The sequence below is a fragment of the Schistocerca gregaria genome, chromosome 7, assembly GCF_023897955.1.
Source record: "Schistocerca gregaria isolate iqSchGreg1 chromosome 7, iqSchGreg1.2, whole genome shotgun sequence".
NCBI lineage: Eukaryota > Metazoa > Arthropoda > Insecta > Orthoptera > Acrididae > Schistocerca > Schistocerca gregaria.
The window spans coordinates 75,477,924-75,499,366 of NC_064926.1; positions in this window are offsets into that span (position 1 = coordinate 75,477,924).

Consider the following 21,443-nt stretch of genomic DNA (forward strand, 5'->3'; position numbering starts at 1 on the left):
TGTAGAGCACGTTTGGCCAATCTTGTATATTTTATGTAAGACTGCATGTCATGGGTTTTTATTTAAAGAGTCATTTTAGTATATAAAGTTGCCACCCTTCCACCGTAAGAGCTTTCTTTTTAAATCAAGTTGCACTTTCGGTGCATCTTTTAATGTCAGTGTTTTGTACCATTTCCATCCCTCCTACGGGGTGCATAGTTTATGCGCTTGTGTGAGTTGTTAAAATTTTTAGTTTAAAGTAATCTGGTGTGTTGCAGATTTGCACCATTGTAGTCTTTCAGAGGTTGTTGTGAGCGGTAGTGACTACCGCCGTGTCAAAAGGGACCGGTGAGGTTCTCACCCCGAAAGCTCATACAGTCAAAAAGTTGTTCTTTCTGCCTCTGAATAAATTGTAACTTGATACTTGGACGGTGCTTCCTGACTATAATTTTAAATGTGTTTCTACAAGAAAAAAAAGGCTTTTAGGAATAAAATTTCCATTTGCTGAAAGCAATTTAATTTTTTTTTCATCAGCTACCCACTGGCAACTACTTCCACGCTCACATAGTGTGATTAAATGCGTTAATGTTGTTGATGAATCGCTAGTAAATAAAGTAAATTCTTAAGAATCAGTTTTGAAGGTAAATTCACGATTCAGTCTTCTCACAGCCATCTCTTCTCTATCGTTCCCGACTGGCGTGGCGGCGGTTGGCTTTACGCAGTAACAGAGCACGTCTGGGATGCGCTAGGGGGATGGGTTTCATCACGCCAGTGTCCATCAACCACTCTCCAAGACTTGTGAGCAGTTTTGCAGGAAGAATGGGCGCTATTTCCTCAGCGTGAGATTGATTACATCATTCACAGCATGTTCCATCGTTGTCCGGCCTGTATTAGTACCAGACGTTGTCACACCCCATACTGTGCACATTAACTGGTTGTCATAAAGTGTGTGTAAATCCGTTAATTTGGAAAAAAGCACCATTTTTGCCTATCGTTCTGCGGGTTCCAGTTGTTTATATTCTGTATTCTTTACATTATATATACTTTACTGTCACCTGTTTATATTGTTTTGTGACAAAATAAACGCAACCTTGCAAACTTTCCGTGTGTTGCTTTAATTTTGGACACCAGTGTATTAAGAAGCCAATGTCAGATTTTCCAGACAATTCAACAGGGATCAACAAGAAGTTCTCAAACTTACATCACATATTGCTTCAATTGCTCTTTCTGAGCCAAAAGTATTCTTTTTGAATGGGAAGATGTACCCAGCAATTTAGTCCATATTTCGCAAGTAAATGAAAATAAGAAAATTACACCAACTTTCGCATACGACTATCAATTATTGCAGATACTGTTATGGTGAATATAACAGCAGTCAGGTTTTGAACAAAATCGTGAACATAGTCTTTCCATGACAGCTTACCGTGTATATACACAGAAATTTTGTAAGTTCAGACTCACTAACAACATGTGCAACCTGTGTAATGAAAATGTCAGTTTTAGTTATGTTGTTTGCAAGAAACTGTAAAAAACTGAGTCTTATTATGATTTAGCAAAACTTTATTTTTTTTTTTTTACAATCAATTAAGTTACGTCTTTAATATCACTGTTTTGCCACACTATCTATGTTGCACTCAACATCACTCACTACTAAACTGGTATCATCAGCAAACAGAAATATTTTAAAATTACCTATCATATTAGAAGGCACATGACTTAACTATACAGAATAAACAGTAGTGGGCCTAATATCAACTTCTGCGTCCCGCTTCCTCACCCATAACAACTAAACCTTGAAGAATGACGGTTTGGTGTCTGTTCTTAAAGTATAAGAGGGAACAGTTACAAACCACTTCACTTATTTCGTAATGGTCCAACTTCTACAGTAATATTTTGTGATCACAACAATCAAATGTGTTAGTCAAATTAAAGTTGACGCCTAATTTTCGCAGTTTTTTTGTTAAACCGTCCATTAGCTCACAGGGAAAAGGCGATAAACCGTTTTCAGTTGTTAAGCCACTTTTAAAACCAAACTGTCCGTTTACACCTAACTACACGAACTGAAATAACAATTTTTCTTTATAGATACAGCATTACGTTTTGCAAACACCTATAGCATAAAAAATCAGTCTTCAATTGTTTACATTAATAGTTTCTCCTTTCTTATAAAGTGGTTTCTCTACTGCCAACTACTATTGACAATGCTGTGTATTCACTAAAACAGCGCCGTAACTGATTTCAAGCCGTCGTTTTCACCTTCAGATGGATGTCCAAATCAAGCTGCACATTTATTGAGGTTTACATAAGTTTCTTCCTCCTTGCTCCCTCTTGGGATAGTGATGCCCTACAATAAAAAACTGTTAGAAACGACATACGTGGAAACAATCATCCTTCATAACAATCCAACACAATGTAAATGTTTGCATTCACGAAATACTGTAGTGTATATGCAGCACTTATTTGATTTATATGAAACTATACTGTGTAAAATAGCATGTAAAACCCAAAAAGTGTTTTCATCTTGGGAAGCCTATACAAAGATGACGATATTAGAAGCCAAAAAAATTCTCTCTCAGAGATATTACAAGTTATACATTGATTTGACACTAGAAAATTTACAAGAATAAACCTTATGTTATATGCATTTAACATTCAGTGAGCATTAATTACTAATAAAGTCAACAAATTCGGCAACCAATTGGTTAGGAAATGTTAATTTTATTATATGAATATTGTGGTACTCATAACGAATAAATTAAGTGGTGAGTAATAAATAAATATTACAACAGTAGAAATTATATTAACATGTGATGGCTAGTTGAAAGTCTAAGTTAATTTAATAATCACATTAATGTGTGATGAGCGGGCTGCTATATTTTAATGTACTGTTTTATTGGATTCCTGCATGTTGTTGTCAAAGGGAGTACATATTTTCACGTTTTAAATTGGAAAGTAGTTGAGCGAAATTTTGTAGACTTCTTGCATTGATTAACTATGTTCGTTGAGGAGGTGATGTGATGATTCGCTTTTATGTACATGTATTTCCATCTCCTCGAGTACGTTCCTAAGGCTACCTTTCTCAGCATGACGTAGTATCTGGATGTCGTCTTCAGTGCCTTTTCCTCCTTGTCTGTTGAGTGTTGTGTGCATTTCAATGCAGATCTACATCTACATCTACGTGATTACTCTGCTATTCACAATAAAGTGCCTGGCACAGAGTTCAATGGACCCACTTCATGCTGTCTCTCTACCGTTCCACTCTCGAACGGCGCGCGGGAAAAACGAGCACTTAAATTTTTCCGTGCGAATCGTGATTTCTCTTATTTTATGGTGATGATCATTTCCCCCTATGTAGGTGGGTGCCAACAGAATGTTGTCGCAATCGGAGGAGAAAACTGATGATTGAAATTTCATGAGAAGATCCAGTCGCAACGAAAGATGCCTTTGTTTTAATGACTGCCACTCCAATTCACGTATCATGTCTGTGACACTATCTCCCCTATTTCGTCATATTACAAAACGAGCTGCCCTTCTTTGTACTCTTTCGATGTCATCCGTCAGTCCTACCTGATGCGGATCCCACACTACACAGCAGTACTCCAGAATAGGGCGGACAAGCGTGGTGTAAGCAGTCTCTTTGGTAGACCTGCTGCACCTTCTAAGTATTCTGCCAACGAATCGCAGCCTTTGGTCTGCTCTACCCAAGATATTATCTATGTGATCGTTACAATTTAGGTCATTTGTAATTATAATCCCTAAGTATTTAGTTGAATTTACAGCCCTCAGATTTGTGTGACTTATCGCGTAATCGAAATTTAGCTGATTTTTTTAGTAGTCATGTGAGTAACTTCGCACTTTTCTTTATTCAGGATGCTTTGCCACTTTTCGCACCATACAGATACCTTATCTAAATCATTTTGCAAGTCGTTTTGATCATCTGATGACTTTACAAGACGGTAAATGACAGCATCATCTGAAAAGAATCTAAGACGGCTACACAGATTGTCTCCTATGTCGTTAATATAGATCAGGAACAATGGAGGGCCTATAACACTTCCTTGGGGAACGCCGCATATTACTTGTGTTTTACTCGATGACTTTCCGTCTATTACTACGAACTGTGACCTTTCTGACAGGAAATCACGAATCTAGTCACACAACTGAGGCGATACCCCGTAGGCACGCAGTTTGATTAGAAGACGCTTGTGAGGAACGGTGTCGGAAGCGTTCTGGAAATCTAAAAATATGGAATCAATTTGACATCCCCTGTCGGTATCACTTACTACTGCATGAGTATAAAGAGCTAGTTGTGTTTCACAAGAACGATATTTTCTCAATACGTGCTGACTATATGTCAATAAATCGTTTTCTTCGAGGTACTTCATAATGTTCGAATACAGTAGATGTTCTAAAACCCTACTGAAAATCGACGTTAGTGCTATAGACCTCTAATTCAGCGGATTACTCCTACTTCCCTTTTTGGGTATTGGTGTAACTTGAGCAATTTTCCAGTCATTAGGTACGTATCTTCCTGTGGGCGAGTGGTTGTATGTAATTGCTAAATATGGAGCTATTTTATCAGCATACTCTGTGAGGAACCTGACTAGTATACAATCTGGACTGGAGGCCTTGCCTTTGTTACACCGAGGATATCTACTTCTATGTTTCTCATATTGGCAGTTGTTCTTGATTGGAATCCAGGAATATTTACTTCGTCTTCTTTGGAGAAGGAGTTTCGGGAAAAGGTGTTTAATAACTCTGCTTTAGTGGCACTGTCATCAGTGACTTCACCGTTGTTATCGCGCAGTGAAGGTGTTGATTGTGTCTTGCCACTGGTGTGCTTTATGTATGACCGGAATCTCTTTGGGTTTTCTGAGAGATTTCGAGACAGAATTTCGTTGCGGAAATTATTAAAAGCATCTCGCACTGAAGTACGCGCCATATTTCGAACTTCTGCAAAACATTGCCAATCTTGGGGATTTAGCGTTGTTTTAAATTTGGCATGCTTTTTTCGTTGCTTCTGCAACAACGATCTGACCCGTTTTGTGTACCATGGGGGATCAGTACCATCACTTATTAATTTATGTGGTATATATCTGTCAATTGCTTTTGATACTATCTCTCTGAAGACATTCCACAACTTTTCTATACTTACATTTTAAGATCGGAAGGAGTGAAGACTGTCTCTTAAAAAGGCGTTAAGAGCATTTTTATCAAAAATGATTCAAATGCCTCTGAGCACTAAGGGACTTAATATCGCAGGTCATCAGTCCCCTAGAACTTAGAACTACTTAAACCTATCTAACCTAAGGACATCACACACATCCATGCCCGAGGCAGGATTCGAACCTGCGACCGCTCGGCCACCACGACCGGCAGCATTTTTATCAGCTTTTTTAAATATACTTAGCGTTTTTTTATGGTTGTAGGTGTTACGGTATTCAGCCTAGCAGCAACTGCCTTGTGGTCGCTATTCCCTGTATTCGTCACGGTACTCACTATTTGTCCAGAATTATTTGTTGCTATGAGGTCAAGTATGCTTTCGCAACCACTTACGCTTCGAGTAGGCTCATGAACTAATTGTTCAAAATAATTTTCTGAGAAAGCATTCAGTACCATTTCGGATGATGTTTTATGCTGCGGCCGGCTTTAAATATATAATTTTTCCAGCATATCGAGGATGGATTGAAGTCACCACCGACTATAATTGTATGAGAGGGGTACTTATTTGAAATGAGACTCAAGTTTTCTTTGAACTGTTCAGCAACTATATCTTCTGTGTCGGGGGGTCGGTAAAACGATGCAATTAATAGTTTAGTCCGATTGTCTGGTATAACCTCTACTCATACTATTTCCCATGAACTATCTACTTCAATTTCGCTACAAGGCAAACTACCTCTGACAGCAATAAATACTCCACCACCAACTGTATTTAATCTATCCTTTCTGAACACTGTTAGATCGTTTGAAAAAATTTCGGCTGAACTTATTTCCGGCTTTAGCCAGCTCTCTGTACCTAGAACTATTTGAGCTTCAGTGCTTTCTATTAGGCCTTGGAGCTCTGGTTCTTTCCCACCACAGCTACGACAATTTACAATTACAATACCAATCGTTTCTACAGCTACTTTACTGTGTTTTCCTGTCCACTTTCTGACGGACGCCGCTTCTGTGGTTCCCTATGACCCTCTAACCTAAAAATCCGCCTAGTACCTTCCACACAGCCCCCGCTACCCGTGTAGCCGTCTTCTGTGTGTAGTGGAGCCCTTACCTATTAAGCGGAACCCGGAAACCCACCCCCGATGGCGCAAGTCAAGGAATCTGCAGCCTACACGGTCACAGAACCCCCTCAGATTCTGATTCAAACCCTTCCACTCGGCTCTGGACCAAAGGACCACAGTCGGTTCTATCGACGATGCTGCAGATGGTGAGCTCCGCCTTAATCTCGGAAGCAGGACTGGCAGTCTTTACCATTTCCGCTAGCCGCCCGGAACCAGACAGAATCTGCTCCGATCCAAAGCGACACACGTCGTTGGTACCGACATGGGCCACCGCCTGCAGTTGGCTGTACCCTGTACTCTTCATGGCATCCGGAAGCACCCTTTCCACAACGGGAATGACTCCCCCCCGGAATGCACACAGATTGGACACTGGCTTCCTGCCCCTCCTTGGCAGCCATGTTCCTAAGGGACTCCATTACGCGTCTAACGATGGAGCTCCCAACTACCAGGAAACCCACCCTCTGTGAATGCCCAGAAGCTTCCTCTGGAACGGTGTGGACGTCTGCATCCGGCTCAGAAACATCGTCAGCCACAGATAACGCCCGAAACCTGTTCGTCAAACGATCGGCCCCAAGGAAAGTTTTTCGCTGTCTGCCAGACTTTGGAATGATCTCCCACTCGACCACGGGTGAGGGGTCAACCTCAGTGCAGGCTGTACCCGGGGACGTCACAGCAGTGGACCGATCGGAAGACACGTGGGACGTCCCTCGCATCCCCGCGTCCGATCCCCCACAGTGACGGCCCTAGAAAGCAGCCTCAAGCTGTGTGACGGAAGCCAACACAGCCGGAAGCTGTGAGCGAAGGGTCGCCAGCTCAGCTCCCATCTGTACACAACAATCAGAGTTCCTATCTATTACTGCAGTCGCCCCTGTTTGAAGCTCGTAAATATCTACTACTTGTATGCAGTATTTGCATGTAGTTTGAGAGAACACAACGCAGTAAATAGAAAAAAATTATTATCCTTCTAGCAGTTCCGGTTTCAAATTAAAAAAATGGTTCAAATGGCTCTGAGCACTATGGGAGTTAACATCTGAGGTGATCAGTCCCCTAGAACTTAGAACTATTTAAAGTAACTAACCTAAGGGCATCACATACATCCATGCCCGAGGCAGGATTCGATCCTGCGACTGTACCGGTCACGCGGTTCCAGACTGAAGCGCCTAGAACCGCTCGTCCACCCCGGACGGCCAATTGTGGAGTGTGCATCTAGCAGATGGAAGACACGTTTGCTGGTTGTCTATATATGAGAAAGACGTTATGTTACTTTGTAAATTATAGGGCGTGACTGGCATGTGCTAAATCACGGAAATCTGTATTTGTGAGTGGAAAAATCGGTGTTCAGAGAGGTGATGAGTTTCTAGGTCGAACGAGAAAAACTAAATACATTTCTGCTCATAAAACTGGACTTACGTAACGGGCTGATAACGGACGTAGACTCTGCAGGCACTGTCAGGCGGATGCCTATCCCGTAAGCACGCAGTAGTCGTACTACGTAGCTGCGCGCGCTCCTGGAGCGCCGGTCTGGCGACTCACCAAGTCAGGCGGGTGGCGTCACCGACTCGCTAGGCACTGAGCGGGCAGTGCGGCACTATGCTTTCGAATTTTTTCCAACTGTTGCATCCTTGAGCCCCCGGTTCGCTATGTACGCTCCCCAGTTATAGAGGTCAAGGATCACACTTTATTAATAATTATAGTACAAAGTAATATCACCAGTGACAGTTACATTTTCAGCAAGTACAGCAAGTACTTTCATCCAGAGATGTATTTTTTCATCATTACTAACTTTTCTACATGAGCTAGTATACAATGTAAATGGCATATTACTATATACATAACTAGGTCTACTTTGCCAGGTGTTGTAAGAGATCTCGATCGGCGAAAGATTCAAGTCCAGGAAGCAAGGCATTTTCACAACGAACAATGGCTAAGGTAAACCATCCGCTACCAGAATTTCTAGTAGCGACATCGAGAGTAAAATTAATCCTGCAGCCACGAAAGAAAATAGGTCCGTTCAATATAACTGCTTGGGCAGTACCATTTCCTCCAAGTTTATTCTCGAGGCTAATAATGTGTTTGTAGATGGGCATGCGGTGGCGGCGATGACGATTTTGGTGAAAAATAGGGCATTTATTTTGACAGTAAATGTTTTGCATTATTATAGGAGCGAAGTTGATGTTAAATAAATAATAATAATCGAACGCTGAAAGGTAACTCTCGTCCAGCCTCTAACATTCTTCTCGGTGTCTGTTTGTTATATATCGTGTCTCCCTACCACTTTCGCGCAACGACGCTCTGAGCGTGTTTTTTAGGGAATTGACTAGTTTGAACCTGGGACCTGTTGCTGGTAAGGAGACGCCAGACCACACATGACATGTAGAAGTCAGAAGAGTTCAGTGAGACTAGCGATGATATAATCAAATACTTAATGAATTTAGCGTCAGCTCCACTGCACTCCCTGTAAAAGAATCTTAATACTAACTAAATTTAGTTGAAGGCGTTCAAAGCTTTCCTATTTTTAGTTAGCTGTTAAAATAACGTCGAAAAAGCAGTTAAGTTTACCACTGGAAATTTTTTTCTACTCACAAAACATTGTTTATAAATTGCACTATTTATAAAAGGAAATGTTTTGATACGGGATGGTAAAAACCAACTGCGTTCAACAAAAATGTGAACGAATATTCCCTACATGGGTTTCCAAGTTCTGCAATGGATCGAAGGATGACCTATGCCGTATCACATCTATAATCTAGATTTTAAATTAAGTTTCACAAGAGAGAAAACTATCAAAATGGTCTACAGTGACCCTCAATTATCTTTAATTACTTATCTAACTTGTCGTAAATTACAGTGGCTGATGTGGCTTCTCAACCACTATATAACAGAAAAATCATCGCATTTCAGATTTTTACTTCAAGTGGCAAATGTGAACACTATGAGATTTAATTGACGATCGACACTAGTATAACGTAAAAAAGGGGGTGTAACAGATAAGACTTCAGAAGTTCTGAGTGAAGCTCTATGCGCTGTTATGCGGCATCGCGTGCGTTCATTACGTTGTCGGTGTTTGTCAGGGGGCGGCGGGCAGCACAGCTTAGCTCACCTCGCTGTCCCGGAAGCAACTCTCTCCTAACTTCTCCTTACTACAATTTACCGAAGTTGGTTTAAAAAAAACTATGTGGCTGTGTTTTCATCTGACCAATCAAGGTCTCAATGTTAACCTTAAGCTCCGCCTACAAAAATTCTGTCTATCCAATGAGAAACGTTATACTTTTCGTGGTGGGTCAATGTAACAGAGAAGCGAAAAAGTCTCACGCTAAAACTTGCAGCTGGTGTGGTCCTAGTGGTTAGCTGGCGACGTGGGTGTCCAGTCCGTCCCTTATCGTAGGGCCTTCTAGCTTAACACAGTTCTGCTTTCGGCTTCTGTTCTCGATTCTCCCCTTGGAACTGCGTCTGTCGCATGGTGGGAAGGTATGACATGCATTTAGGCATTCTTTTGTTAGTCTGTGGTATTCCATTTGCTCACTCGTTACTCGTATTACTTTGGTTAATTTAATGTCACGATTTATTCGGAGCTATGTGACATACTACTGGATTTGCTTATCATCTCAGGGTTTTCATGGAAGGTGGCGTAAAAACAAAGTCTGTGAACGTGAGGCGTTGTGGGGCTGTGCCAGGTGTGATTCGTAGGCATTAAGGATGAACAGGATGCACTTGAAGGGGAAAGTGGGGCTTTCTGGGTGAGGCATTTTGGGGTGAAGGTGCCATGAGACTATTAGCGTAGTAGCTCGATCACGTAGATTGTGATTGTATATGGATGAGAAGACATTTTCGGACGAGTTTCTCGCACTGGCTTCGGTTACTGTGATTAAGTAGACGTGTGTAGTAAACTCTAACGTTAAACGGGATTAGATGCTACATGCTTGGAGATAATAGATTTTTTGAACTCATCTCAGACGTATCTTCTGGTAAACTTTCCAGGATGTAAGGTCGTGGTCCATGAAACTCTTCAGCTCCTAACGTTTCGTCCAGAGCTGAGCTGGACATCTTCAGAGGGGTGTTTCTCCTCCGGTGAGTCTTGCCGACTGACGGGTCGGACGTCTGAGAGCGACTTATATATCGTAGAAAGTGGGCCTGGCCAGAGTTACACGTGATATGCAAAGATAATATTTGTCAAAGATAAAACTTAACTATCAATCGTAATCTCGTCACAGATAAACCTGTCTAGCAATTCTGTAGTGCTACTGTCCAAATATCACTAAGTTTCATGGTCTCTTCTTTCTGATTAAAATTATCCGTATGTTTATATATTTCAATTGCTATATATTTCAATTGCTTCCATACCCTCGTGCAGCGCTATGCATATAGTTGTATAATTAGGACCGATATTTGTGATAAATTATGTAATTAGGACGGATATTTGGGCCAGTTTTCCACATGAGACTCCTAGAAAAACCAAGACGCAAATTGTCGGGCTTATTCAGAAAACAAGCTGGAAGACACTGGATCAGCATAGCCAGAAACAGAAAGGAGTGAAAGTACTAGAACTACAGTGCGTTCTCAGTGACATTTAAGCATCTTACAGTACTAATGCCGCGCGGCATTAGCCGAGCGGTCTAGGGCGCTGCAGTCGTGGACTGTGTGGCTGGTCCCGGCGGAGGTTCGAGTCCTCCTTCGGGCATGGATGAGTGTGTTTGTCCTCAGGATAATTTAGGTTAAGTAGCGTGAAAGCTTAGGGACTGATGACCTTAGTAGTTAAGTCCCATAAGATGTCACACGCATCTGAAAATTTTTTGCAGTACTATTTATAATGGGATACTACAGCTCGATTGTGACAATTTATTAAGTTATGATATAATTCCTACTTTTTCCTCACAATATCCTTATTCCATTAGTCAGCCACCTAGACTGCCTGATAGTGGTACTAAACATTCTAATGGAAAATAACATTAAATGAGAAAAGCAAATATATATTGAGGGAAGTTTTATATTGTTCATCAATGTTAAAAGCACTATAAACATCCTGTCAGCCTTGATCTTTAACGAGGTTCAAATTAGTCTCTGTCGCCGGTGGAGTAACATTACTAAGTTGTCGAAATTTCATTAAACATGTGCGTATGCACAAATTCCTTTTAGTGCTAAAAATTATTTATTACAGTAGAAAGGGTCATTTACTCTTCTTCTTACGGAATTCCGTTCCAATAATGAAGAGTGAACAAGTATGTTGACTATGGTATGTGCTGCTGTTCGCCTTCATGTCATGAGAGGAAGAAAATTTTTTTTGCCATCAGTATTGTGCCTGGATTATTGCAGCTCACTATTACTTCCCCTTGCCCTCCAACCTCTCCATTTTAAGCTACTCATACACAGAGTGACCAGACAGCTGACCACTCCTGCTGAGTGGTTCTGCCCTGACTTCTTCGTCTTTGTGTGGGCGATTCTATAGCGGTCGTGTCCGTGGTACAGGTACAATGGTTTTCTGATGGATCTCTACCTGCTAGCCTCCAGCCACTACCTACCGTCTCACATTCCATTAGTGCAGGCCGGTAGGGTTCGCCACGCAGTCAAAGTGTGCCTACACAGTGAGTCAGGTCACGATAAACTCGGCAAGGGCTGTGGTGGGAGCGAGGAGGGGGGGGGGGGCCAAGGGGGAGGCGTTGGCATCGGCCAACCAATCGGGCTGTGTGCGCAATTTTAAAGTAGCACTAACACTCAATGATCTAAATTACACTCCTGGAAATTGAAATAAGAACACCGTGAATTCATTGTCCCAGGAAGGGGAAACTTTATTGACACATTCCTGGGGTCAGATACATCACATGATCACACTGACAGAACCACAGGCATATAGACACAGGCAACAGAGCATGCACAATGTCGGCACTAGTACAGTGTATATCCACCTTTCGCAGCAATGCAGGCTGCTATTCTCCCATGGAGACGATCATAGAGATGCTGGATGTAGTCCTGTGGAACGGCTTGCCATGCCATTTCCACCTGGCGCCTCAGTTGGACCAGCGCTCGTGCTGGACGTGCAGACCTCGTGAGACGACGCTTCATCCAGTCCCAAACATGCTCAATGGGGGACAGATCCGGAGATCTTGTTGGCCAGGGTAGTTGACTTACACCTTCTAGAGCACGTTGGGTGGCACGGGATACATGCGCACGTGCATTGTCCTGTTGGAACAGCAAGTTCCCTTGCCGGTCTAGGAATGGTAGAACGATGGGTTCGATGACGGTTTGGATGTACCGTGCACTATTCAGTGTCCCCTCGACGATCACCAGAGGTGTACGGCCAGTGTAGGAGATCGCTCCCCACACCATGATGCCGGGTGTTGGCCCTGTGTGCCTCAGTCGTATACAGTCCTGATTGTGGCGCTCACCTGCACGGCGCCAAACACGCATACGACCATCATTGGCACCAAGGCAGGAGCGACTCTCATCGCTGAAGACGACACGTCTCCATTCGTCCCTCCATTCACGCCTGTCGCGACACCACTGGAGGCGGGCTGCACGATGTTGGGGGGTGAGTGGAAGACGGCCTAACGGTGTGCGGGACCGTAGCCCAGCTTCATGGAGACGGTTGCGAATGGTCCTCACCGATACCCCAGGAGCAACAGTGTCCCTAATTTGCTGGGAAGTGGCGGTACGGTCCCCTACGGCACTGCGTAGAATCCTACGGTCTTGGAGTGCATCCGTGCGTCGCTACGGTCCGGTCCCAGGTCGACGGGCACGTGCACCTTCCGCCGACCACTGGCGACAACATCGATGTACTGTGGAGACCTCACGCCCCACGTGTTGAGCAATTCGGCGGTACGTCCACCCGGCCTCCCGCATGCCCACTATACGCCCTCGCTCAAAGTCCGTCAACTGCACATACGGTTCACGTCCACGCTGTCGCGGCATGCTACCAGTATTAAAGACTGCGATGGAGCTCCGTATGCCACGGCAAACTGGCTGACACTGACGGCGGCGGTGCACAAATGCTGCGCAGCTAGCGCCATTCGACGGCCAACACCGCGGTTCCTGGTGTGTCCGCTGTGCCGTGCGTGTGATCATTGCTCGTACAGCCCTCTCGCAGTGTCCGGAGCAAGTATGGTGGGTCTGACACACCGGTGTCAATGTGTTCTTTTTTCCATTTCCAGGAGTGTATTTATCCTGTACATCCCAGTCTCACTTTACCCCTTCTTTTTTTGCCCTCTTCGGTTCCTTAAGATAACTTGTAAGATCTTCCGTGATGGCTTCACACGTGTAGTATAAATCTGTCCCCTCTTGTAGTTCACGTTTTACACACCTGGTTTCCGTCGTCGATTCTCCTGCAAATCTCCCCATTTCTTGTCAAATCAGTCTGTAACACTAACACTTCATAGCAATCGTAATTTTCGCTTTAGACGTGGAATGAAGTAGTCACTCCGGCATGGGCGACAGATTCCCGACGATTCACAGATTTGAATGTTGGTCTGAGAAACAGAAATTACGATGTTGTTTCCTTGCTTATGTCACGCTTGCTCTGGATTTAATGCGAAGTTATTACCATTGGGAATGAGTTATTTTAGATATTGTGTGTGTGTGTGTGTGTGTGTGTGTGTGTGTGTGTGTGTGTGTGTGTGAAAATTTGTCAACTGAATATTTGTCCACTGTATTGTATGTCTTGCATCGCAGTTAGCTTGGGTTTACAGTGCTTTTGGTGTGTAGGACATAAATTTCAGGCACCAGCCGTCAGTTCATTTCTTTTTTAACAAATAATTAACTTGATTTGATTTAAATATAAGTACAGTCCGCTAATTTGCAGCGTCATAATTTATTCCCTTTATCTTTCTGAACTGTAGCCTAATCAAATTAAAAAATAATAAAATTCAGCTAATTTTATTCTGTTTTAGAATACAATTAACAGTGTGCTAAAGAAAATAATTAATGAAACTTTTTTGTACTGAGAAGCTTATCAGATAAGATTTTCATGCGAATCAGGCCATTTAACTACTACAGAACAATCAAAAACCACTTTATTTTAACGATGTATACAACTTTGTTTTAGACTGCTTGCTGCTGACATAAACGTGGGCAGTTAGCCTTTGTTGTGTTTATGTTGGCTATGGATGCACCAACCGAAATTATTAACTGGAGCTGAGACGTATCGTATATCGTATATCTGCTAGCCCATTCAGTTCACTTTCTGTTCACGACATCAGCGAAAACAAGAGAGAACAAGTACCGCCGTTTGAAACACTGGGAGATGTTTGTCCTGCTGAAAAGGAAGAGGGCAGCTAAAGGTTTAGAACTGTGTTGACGTCAAGATCATTAGAGATATAGAACGTACTGGAACGAAACAAGAATAGGCAAAGACATTGTTCGAGGTCTATTCATTCGCCTGAACTAGTACATGAGAACTTTTAAATTCTCAGAAAACTTGTTGAACACACACCACCTGGCAGAGGGTTCACCGAACCATTCTCAAACTACTGCTCTACCATTCCCCTCTCGAATGGCGCGTGGCAAAAAGGAACAACCACATCTTTCCATTCGAGCTATGGTTTCTCTTATTTTATTATTCATTTCTCCTTACGTAGGTGGGCGTCAACAAAATATTTTCGCATTCGGATACAGAATCTGTGTAGAATATATGTACACAGTAAAATAAGTCTGTGCTAAAGTGATTAAATTATTTTAAACATAGAAAAGAAGAGAGTTATATTCTAAAGAATAAATTCTAATGTTACTTTCTATTGCATGGCCAAGATTTACGTGAGAAATAAACTTAGATTTTACACACATGCACACTTACACACACAGAATGAATTGCTTATAAGCGTGATCTCTCTGATCAGATCTTTTGTCTGTTTTGTTGTGGTAAGGCGAATTATGTGCAGATTGAATGGAACCAGCATTGACCATGGGGATTATATATCTGACACTATGCACAATGCATGAACATAATAAAATATCTATTTTTGTTACAGTGATAAAACTGAGTTTGAACACAGAATAGAAATTTATGTTCGACATCATAAATAGTACATGCTACGTCATATTTTAGTGATGGCTAATTATAACGTGAGAGGTAAGTTGCATTGTTTCATATCGATGAGTATCAAATGAATGTAGAGTTTGCAATCGAAGCATGAGTGATATATCTTGTAATCGTAGAAAGGGGGTAAAAAATTTAAAGATGTACTACAGTAATTATACTCTATGACCACACAGTGTTCGTTTAAAAGAGGAGAAAACTCTTTGGAGTTTTTGAGCTGCTTCTACCCTGGACTGAAGCCATACTGTTAGACCCCTGGACTGTCCATCAGTGTTCGCTGCTGTGCAGACTTCAGTACTGGAAATTGGACTTCATCATCCGTTGCTACAGATCGTTGATCTTCGCGCAAGGCAGAAAATGCATGAGCAACACTTGAACAATCTCACATGCAAGATGTTTCCATATCACAACTAGAGAACCGAGTGCAAACGACATGAACGCCATCGATCCTAGTGATCGAGTGCCATAAGCCAGTGGACATGGAGTATTTATGTCGCCGGAGAGAGGCTGTGCTCTACGACGCCGATTCTACTCTCAGCAGTCTTCACTTCCACTACATTTGCTGCATGAATTTGTTAGAATGACGTTACTGCTTAGGAAAACGCCTGCTAGGCGATGTTGCGTCCTACCTAGTGTCCCTTACATAATGTTACTAGAGTCACGATTTGCACTTCCTGGCTGGCAGCTGCTGGTACTTCCACATGACTGAATAACGTAGGCCTTCTGGACTAGAAAATTTTACGTTCCCGTTTCCTTCGCATTACATTCCCCTCCATTTCTGCAAAATTCATCCCAGATTTTACATTATTATATCTGTGTGGTTAACTATCTTATATATTTACGTCCAGTTTAAACCTTTTGTTCTTTTAAACACAAAGAAAATATTATCGTAGCTCAACATTATGTTTCTAGCGTGCTTCTCTTTACATGCTCTAAAATCTCTTACTTAAAAACTAGTATGGATCCGTTCTAAAAGAAGTTCATGGACGGTTGTCTGATGTGCACGATATATTCTGTTTCTGAGAACAAATTAGACTGAACAAGTAAAAGCTAGTATCACTATAACACTCGTAGCTGATCGTAGCGATATTTGGTTTACACTTCTCTTGATATTTCCGCACAAGCTGTAACATTTGATCTACCTGAATTTGGCTCTTTCCAGAACTGACTAGCTCACCTATTGCTTGTAGTAGAGTGGGATCTGAACTAATATTCAGTAAGGTTGTGCAGGCGTTTTGTTCTGACACAAATAACATTCCATTCATTTGATCTGCACACACTTATTGATAATTTTCCACTTCACTGGATATGGTGGATCGTGAATCACAGGTAACGAGAATTTAAACTTGCAACTGAAAACCGTTAATATACACCCTAGCTCGATCTGAATAAAACTTGACTGTAGAAACGTGAAAGGAAAATGCTGTATTCCTTTTCACTAGTGGCACAATGTGTTGTGAGAGTAAGATTCCGTTTTCCAACGGCTGTCTTTTAATCGCCTCTATTTCACAAACGTGCTAGAATGTAATACCGATGATGATACTGAGTCTTTATAGTTAAAGTGCAGCTACTCACAGAGATCTAGTGTGGGCTATAACTATAGTATGGTAGCGAAATTTATTAGATATTCTAATGCTTTAAGACATAACTGATTTATGCTTAGAAAATTAGTTCCTATTTTGCCCACCAGATGCAAATCCGGCGCTGTGAAAGCAAGAAAGACATATAAAATGTTTCCATATGTAATGGATTACAAATGGCATGTGGCCAGAAAAGGTCGTTGACTTTATTTTCAGCTGCCGACTGTTCAAAATGACTGTTCAGAATGAGCACCAGGGGCGTCACTGGGATGCTGCACAGTGCCAGATTTGAACCTGGTGGTCAAAATAGGAATTAATTTTTTCCAACGTAAATCGATCTACATTAATTCACTAGTATATTTACAAAGTTACGCTACTATACGATAATTACACACTGAACCTCTGTGAGTAGGTGCAGTTTTGTTATACCCAACTATAAAGGAACTTAATAATCTTTCCTTATTGATAAATGTATAGGTAATTATTCGACTCTCACACCAAAGATTCACTTGAAAACTATTTGACACTGACTAACAAAAGAATCTTTACGCACTTCGTTTATTAGTTTTAATATTAGTTACCTTTTGTTGTTCTTATGTCCTGGTGATAAGACGTGCTGTGTAATTTTAAAGTGAAATTGTGTTATATAATGTAAGCAATTTATGAACGATGAGATTTTCTCACTTACCATACCATGGATCTCAGCTCCTGTAACTCTAGAAGATTATTATTATTTTAATTTTGTATGGAGAATTTAGATGGAGGCGACGATTTTCACGTCGGTACTGTGCAACTATAAAGGTACCTGAATGTGTTCATCTCTTTCCCTTAGTGGCCGCCAATGTCAATTTCAATATATTTGCCGCGACATTCAGAACCTGCAATCTTTCTTTCCGTTTACTTACGATGTCCGATTATTTCCATTCTCAGATCAATAAATGCATTTTAACCGCAATTCTTTTGTACGCAGGCCACGGGGAAAGGTAGTACTTAAACGTATGTGCCTCTATCCCGATCGTACATTCGCATACATTGATTGTGTACCAACCTAACTATACTTATGACTCATTTCCGTCACAGTATTAATTCTTATTCTGAACCAATCACTCACGAATGTACGTGCCCTCTTATTTTGTGTAGTCAGTCGGGTCTATTCTTTAGTAACGTTACTTATAATATTCAGTGACTTAGTTTATACAACTGACCTTTGCCTATATCGCAACGGGACTTCACGCTAAATACTTAGCACGGGACATTCATAATAACTCTCATTTTAAAATTACGACACCGGCTGACTAAGCTTCTAACAATTTAACAGGGCGGTTACACACCTCCTATATTACTGTGTCATCTTCAACATCACTTTTCTTAGAAAAAAGAGCATATCCTAGAGAAAAACAACTACGGCAAATTAAAAAAGTAATGTTAATCTAGGTAACCCAACACAAATTTAAAAACAATATACTGTCGTTTATCACTTATCCCTGGACTAAGTTTATGAGATATGCTCTGTGCTAATATCATTCTGTGTAGTGATTTCTTTTTTTACGGTAACGGTACAGGTATCTGCGATGATTGATCAACTGTACCCTTAGTGGGTTGAACTCGACAAATGTGAACAACCAATGTTTTCGTCAGTAAATACGAAATATCCCCTTAGAAAAATTAAGAATGACTGTGCTGATAAACCTCTACGTTATTTGATTTTCAAACAGCTGAGCAAAACTGAACGTACTAAGAAATTTCACACTTTACCTATTATGATCGTCACTAAACTGACACACAATATTTTTAGCGCAACGCTATCTGACTTTCAGTAATCCCCACAAAAGAATGGTCCTGACTAACAATAAGCTATACCTTTCATGAATCACTTACCTCACAAAAATCTTCGTTACTCGAACTTCTGCAATATAGCGAGCGCCAATACTGCCAGCTAAATAAAAGATTCAAACTACTGAAGGCACTAACTACTGATAGGCATAGATAGCAAATGAAAGATTTTGATGGAGAACAAACAATGTATTTACCTTAATAGTGTTCAAAATATATATAAGTTCTTGACATACAGTATCACAAATTTCCTTTTTCTGACGGATACTCATCTAGATCATCCGCTCTCGAAACTCCGCCATCTCTCTCCCCACATCCACTACTGCTGGCGGCTCACCTCCAACTGCGCAACGCTACGCGCTGTTAACGTTCAGCTGCCCAACACTACAATAGCGAACAACAGTGCAAACCAATCACAGACTGCACACAGAACAGTCAGTGATTTTCATACAGAGCGCTATGTAGAGTTGCCAACATAAAAACCTAAGCAGCCTACTTACAAATGCAGTTTGACCAGTGCAGTCGTCTTCACTATGTAGTACACTCCTTAAAACTCCATCAAGATTTTCCTGGTTTTATCCTTTGGGGCAAGCCTTCGTATTTGCAGTTTGACCAGTGCAGTCGTCTTCACTATGTAGTACACTCCTTAAAACTCCATCAAGATTTTCCTGGTTTTATCCTTTGGGGCAAGCCTTCGTATTTGCAGGTTTCATCCGCTGATAAACTTCTTTTACTGTTTTGGCGAATTTGCTTTACACGTTTACCATGCGTTCATATCTCTGACTGCATCGCATCAACAGGTGATGACATATTTCGCCTGCACACTACTTTGTGCAGTGACATACCTGTCGTTGTGTAAACTTTGAGTTCTATTTTTAGCATTTACGTATTGACTTCACATCTTCACTATAATACAATGAACTTGTTCTGTAAAATCATTAGCTTGTTGGTGGAATGGACCAGCACTTTCGATAAATGACATAACTGTTTCATCAGACTATTTCCTTGATCTGTGACTATAGTTGTTAATACATCATACTTAAGTAACCAGTTGTTAACCATGCTTGAGTCACAGAGCTCGCTTTTTGATATCATATTGCTGCTTATTACTCGCCCAACTTCTATTAAACGGTCTTAGTATGTCGACTCCTATAAATTGAAAAGGTTTCTCTGAGTCTGGTAATATCTGAAATTGAATCGTTTGGTGACTCGAATCTGTTTCGTGGGCGCATGGAATGGACTTTTTACGTATTGCTCTATATCATCACACCATATTTTCCTACAAAATCTTCCTGCAACATCTCTCTTAATAGCTCTCCTACTTCTGTGCCCTGATAGCACATGTTCATTTGCTTGTCACATCACTTCACTTCTAGTGCTGCATGAATGATTATGTGTGGTACACAATACACCATCTTCTATAAGTGATTGTATACAGAATCGCCCCACGAGTAGCTGTTGTTCATTTCACCTTGGTGGGACGTTAACAAGCTTCTTTAAGTCCTCCGTTTCAACACTGGAGTTTAAAAAGAAGACACCTAACATGAAGGAGCGGTCACTTCCCGTCACTACCCGTGACAGGGCGTGTTGTCGCGTGATCATGGCGCGTTAGGTACACTGGCGACGCGTGCGGGATCGGATGTGTGGATCCTTGCCCTCGGAGGTCGTGTACTGCCTGTTCGAGCATAATTGCAAGTTAAGTTAGTGGAAGGTTTGCGTAACCAGTGTCTCTTCTGCCTTGTGGCCTCCTCCGACCACGGTGCCTGTCCCCGGCACCGGTGTAATTGAAGACAGTGATATTTCCTCCTCCTCTCGTTACTGCCCGATGAGAGGTGTCGTTTTGGCAGTTTGTTTCGCTGCTCTGTGGTGTGTTATGCGTAAATTCATGCTTCTTGTTGGTTGGTCATGTGGTCGCTCATTCAGGACTGTGTGGTGTAGGTTAGCTCTAATTCTGTCAGCAAGTTGAGCCATCTTATAACAAGTTTTCGCTGGCTAAAAGTCGGTGCAGTGACCAGCCTGAGAGTGGCAATTGTGTTTACGGGCGTATTTAAATTGGTCAGTATTCTGCCTGGCCTGAGCATCCATGAGTGGGTGATTTGTGGCCGCCTTACACGGGTCCCTCATATCTGTTATATTCTAATGATATTCCAGGACACTTTTGTTTTAAAAACTTTTTTATAAATTCCTTTATTGCCATTAATGGTGTGTTTGCTGAGACCTTTGCTTTCTTTAATGGCGGTGTTGGTAGCTTCACTACCTCACCGAATTTTATTAACAAAGTTCTGTATTTACTTTACTAGCCTGTGTACTAATATTCTTTAAATTTTTAAACTGTTGCATTGCTATAAATTACTTGATTGCCGTTAGCGGCGTGTTTTGAAAGGTTGTTTATTGCCGCTAGCTTCTGTGTTTTTTTTTTTTTAGAATTTTTTTTATTTTGTGGTATTGCCATTAATTACGTGATTGCAGTTGGCGGCGTGTTTTGAATGGCTGTTTAGTGCCGTACTGCTAGTTTCTGTACGATATGAATAAAACATTTGTGTGTGAAAATCTCAACTCGACAGTAAACCACTAGAAATTTGGCCCCGTTTCCCAACTTGTGGTGTGGCTTGTAGTAACCGGAACCACTGTGTGAAGTTTTTCACTGTACTCTTGGCATTCCGTATCCACTGCTTCTTACTTTTTCAAATCTACTGAATTCAATCCTGATGCCTGCAACACTCAATTTTTTCTACTGAGTGTATCTGCATT